Raw genomic sequence first — 4880 nt, 5'->3', positions numbered from 1 at the left:
TGAATACTTCGCACCACTCGATCTCTTAACAATAATATTTTCGGACAGTTGTTCTGGTAGCAAATCATTGTATGCACCGTGTGCTACCTCAAAAAGTTTGGTCTTATAAATATAATCTAAGGAGTGCCATTTAGCTATCTTCAGAGAGTCATCATGGGAGGTGTCTTTCTTTAAATTATATACTAACTTTGCCGCTCGGCTGTGAAGTTTTTCAATCGCCCCAAATAACTCAGGATTACAACAGCTTGCCCATGTAACAATACTATAAGTGACGCCAGGAAGAATAACACTGAAATAAAATTGCTCCAATACACTTTTGGGTAAGAATCTTGATTTTCTTAATAAGTTAAGCTTATTAACATGCTTTAGAGAGCAAAGAAGACATTCAGGCTCTCATCGATAAAGTAGCGGGTGAAGATGGCGATATTGAGGGTGAAGAGCAAGAGGAAGACGACATTTTAGCGGATTTGGAGAAGGAGTACGAGTCTGAAGACATTAGCTCACTGGCAAAAATATCCACAGCCCACAACTTGCCACACTACTTAACAAGATGTTTAGCAACCGTTTGTCAGATAAATTATTGAAAGAAATGCTTGAGCGCCCAGTTAGACCGGAAAATTGCGATACTGTTAAACCCAAAGGAGTGAATCCAGGCATCTGGCGTAAGCTCCGTGAGCCTACGCAGAAGAGGGACTTGCAGCTCTTCAAAATCCAGCAAGCCCTCCTTATAGACATAATCCCAATTGCTAGTTTGACTGATCTGCCCATGACAGAGAAGAAAGGCCTAGACCAGGAAGGGGTTGAACAGATAAAGCAGTTGGACTCGACGCTCTCTCTCATTGCTGACGCATGTTAACTATGAAATTAACATGCAGCAGAAGCAACTCATGAAACCTGACATTGGCAGGGATTATGCTTCTCTCTGTTCACCTCATGTGCCGTTTACTGACTGGCTGTTTGGAGATGACCTTCAAAAACAGTTGAAAGATATAGGAGATGTGAACAAAATTGGAGCCAAAGTACAAGGTCAAAGAGGACCCCACAGGGCCCCAACTGGCTATGTCAGCAACCATAACTCCAAGGGATCCTTTTCCCACAGAAACCAGTCAAGAAACTTGAAGGGTCAAACCTACAGACCCTGGCGACACAAGGACTCTCAGAAGTCCAACACAAACAACAAGAGGCCATCTCAGTAGCCCACGAAGCTAACACGCGTACGGTAAATGCAGTTTCAAATTTTGTTGCTGGTAATATGGGTAAATACATCTCTAGCTGGAGGTCTATTACTACAGACCCAAGCATCCTTGAGATCGTTTCAGGGTATTTCATTGAATTTGATAGCATACCATGTCAATCTGCTGTGCCGCATATCACATTTTCTAAAGGTGATGATTTCATCATTGCCGAGGAAATAACTAAACTCCTAGAGAAAAGAGTAATTACCAAAACTACACATTGTGACACTGAATTCATATCCACAGTCTTTACTCGGCCCAAGAAAGATGGGTCTCATCGACTCATTCTAAATCTTAAAAAATTGAATGAGCATGTCACATATCACCATTTTAAAATAGTCCCTCCAATCAGCAGTACAGCTACTTAAAAAAGACTATTGGACGGCAGTTTTAGATCTCAAGGATGCTTATTATTCTGTGCCTATAAACCCCCACAGGAAATTTCTCAGATTTGAGTTTAAAGGATCTCTTTATGAGTTTACTTGCTTACCTAATGGCCTCGCCTCGGCCCCTAGGGTATTTACAAAGCTCATGAAGCCTGTATATGCAACATTGAGGTCAAAAGGATATCCTATAGTAGGCTACATAGATGATATCCTTTTGCTAGCAAAAACACCCCATGAATTAGCCCAAGTTGTGGCTGAAACAGTTGCTTTGCTTCGATCACTGGGATTTTCAATTCATGAATCAAAGTGTATCACAACACCTACCCAGGTTGCCAAATTTCTGGGATTCTTACGGAACTCTAAGGACATGATCATTTGTATGATTCCTGAAAAAGCAGCCATTATCAAATCAAATCCAAGTGTCACAATCTAGCTCAGCTGGAGGGACCCATTCCAATTCGAGATGTGGCCTCTGTAGCGGGCCTCATAGTCTCAGCGTTCAACGGAGTTCAGTAAGTACCCCTGTTTTAAAGGTCCCTAGAAAATGACAAGACATATGCTTTAAAAAGCAATGGATGAGACCTTGAAGGGAAAAAGACACTCTCCCCTCTAGCAAAACAGGACCTTTCATGGTGGGTCACTGGTATTGATCAATTTCCCAAAGCCATCACGCCCAGGCCCTCAGCTCCCTTAAAGGTTGGGGAGGGGTGATTGAGGGTACACTGTGTGTGGTTCGTGGCAGATGGTCACATCAAGAATCCTAACTACATATTAACCTTTTGGAATTGAAGGCCATTTTTCTAGCCTTGCAGGCTCTCTGTAATCACATGCATAACCGCCACATAAAAATCCTATGTGACAATACTACAGCTGTGTCATACATTCGTAAAATGGGCGGTACAAAATCTAGCAGTTGCAATGACACCACTAGGGAAATTTTTCATGTGGTGCATAGATCGAAAGTTAACACTATCAATTTCTCACTTACCAGGGAAACTAAACACAGAAGCAGATAAGGCCAGTCGTGAATTCCACAATAGTAACACTGAATGGTCGCTAGACCAAACTGCATTTAATGAATTGAAATTAAAGTTGGGTGAGCCTGTATTGACATGTTTGCATCAAGGTTAAACCACAAGACACCGCACTATATAGCCTGGAAACCAGATCCTGGGGCAGTAGCCATTGATGCCTTTACTGTAGACTGGTCCAAGTATAACCTTATCTATTGTTTTCCTCCGTTTAGTCTCATCGGCAAAGTCCTTCAATTTGTCCAAGAGAGCAAAACAACAGCCATCTTACTTTACCCACATAGGCCAACGCAGTTCTGGAATCCACATCTGCTTCAGTTCATGAAATCTCCTCCAGTAACAATCAAGATGCACAAGAAGACTCTAACATTGCCTCATCAACCAGAGGAAGTTCACCCTCTGTTCCCCAAACTTCAGCTTCGTGGATTTCTTATGTCAGGTCATCTTTAATTAATCAGGGCATAACAGGGGAGCCTTTGAACACCATCTTGGAATCATGGCGATCAGAGACGCGTAAGCAATATCAGACACACGTTTCAGCGTGGGTTAAGTTTTGCAGTGACAATTCCGTCAATCCAATGAACCCAACCATGCAACGGGTTCTGGAGTTCCTTTCATTTCAATCAAAAACAGTTGGATATAGTGCTGTAGCAACCTGTCGGAGTGCCTTGTCAACCTTCGTCAAAAATAGATGGTGTAAAAGTGGGTAGTCACCCACTCGTGTCACAGTTTATGACTGGTTTATTAAATCAAAAACCCGGCCAGCCCTACCTCGTTATACTGAGACTTGGAATCCACAGGTTGTGTTCAACCATTTAAAAACTTATCCGACCACTGGAAAATTGTCACTAAAGCAACTCACTCAGAAACTAGTCATGCTTATGGCACTCTTCTCAGCATAGAGAACCCAGACTCTCCAAAAGTTATCTCTGGAGGAAATGCGTACATCGTATGGAAAGTATATATTCCATATCTCCTCCCTCCTAAAGCAAACCAGTGCAAAAGGTGGCCAGAACAGACACTTATTTCCTATCACTTTTACCTGTTATGATGTGGATAAAAGACTTTGTGTTGTTGAACTCCTGGCAGCCTATATCGAAAGGACAGCCTCTCTTTGAAAAAAACACAAAACAGCTGCTGATTTGCTATGTAGCACCTCATGGACCTGCCTCTAAGGACACAATATCTATATGGATCAGACAAACTATGAAAGATGCAGGAATCAATACTTCAGTGTTCAAACCCCACAGCACTAGGGGTGCAGCAAGGTCAGCTGCTAAAGCTGCTAATGTACCTATTCATGAGATTATGAGCACTGCTGGGTGGCGCTCCGACTTCATCTTTGCAAAATTTATGATCGCCCTATCACAAATGAAAGTAATTTCGCAAAGCTATCCTTACCACATGTAGCAGCAGCTAGTAATTTGTTTACAACTTTGCATGTTTTGTTAGTTGTACCATATCATATTCTGTTTCGTTGTGCTTACATTAGCATTTGCTTATGGTAAATGTCATGAAAGGAGTATCATTAAATACATGCCATGGTGTTACAGTTATTAAGCCTGCTCATTTGCTGTGGCTTTGAGCTTTGAAATCTCACGTGACCTTTTCTCGAGTTGGTGCGAAAATATGGAATGGCATCCCCCCTGAAATTCGTAAGCTAAAGAAAGCACCTTTTAAACGTGAGCTAACTCACTTGCTTTTGAAAATTCTTGAAATTGAGGAGATGAATGTTGACTTGCGCTACCTTGACCTTTCTAGCTTATATTTGTATTTCAACTGATTAGCTTTCTCTTTGACCTGTTAAAAACTCCCTTGTGTGACTGGCTCAGTTAAAACCTTTAACATGATTATTACTACTATTATTTATTATTTATTTTTATTTGCTCATTTATTTATTTATTTCATTGTTGCGTGTGTGTGTGCGTGCGTGTGTGTGTGTGTGTGTGAGCCTATACAGTGTCTGTTTAGGTAGCCCGCCTAGAATAGCTTTGCTAACTGCGGGCTACAAAAGCCTTTATTTCTTTCATTTTAAAAAAAAATAAAGTCAATGTTGTTGTTGTTGTTGTTGTTGACCTCCGATTGTATGCAAATGCGAGGTAGAATTGGAAAATTAAACGAGACTTACCTGTAAGTTGAAGTTTGATTGAGATTCTACCGTGGCATTTGCAGAAATGAGGAGGTCACATCCCACCCATCCCTGGGTCCTCACGTCCTTCATAGTGACC

The 4880-nt window shown here is 41.5% G+C and overlaps 2 pseudogenes across 1 annotated transcript; both read left to right on the top strand.

Moving 5' to 3' along the window:
* The first annotated feature begins 359 nt into the window (after positions 1 to 359).
* On the top strand, positions 360 to 4208 carry LOC148741810 (uncharacterized; annotated as a pseudogene). The gene is made up of 2 exons (XR_015993449.1): positions 360 to 1219; positions 2868 to 4208. The product of XR_015993449.1 is annotated as an uncharacterized LOC148741810 (transcript).
* LOC148741809 (uncharacterized) lies at positions 1253 to 4208 on the top strand (annotated as a pseudogene).
* Positions 4209 to 4880: the final 672 nt, after the last annotated feature.

The sequence above is a fragment of the Stylophora pistillata genome, chromosome 1, assembly GCF_964205215.1.
Source record: "Stylophora pistillata chromosome 1, jaStyPist1.2, whole genome shotgun sequence".
In the NCBI taxonomy this organism is placed as follows: domain Eukaryota; kingdom Metazoa; phylum Cnidaria; class Anthozoa; order Scleractinia; family Pocilloporidae; genus Stylophora; species Stylophora pistillata.
This window is presented reverse-complemented; position numbering and strand designations above follow the sequence as displayed.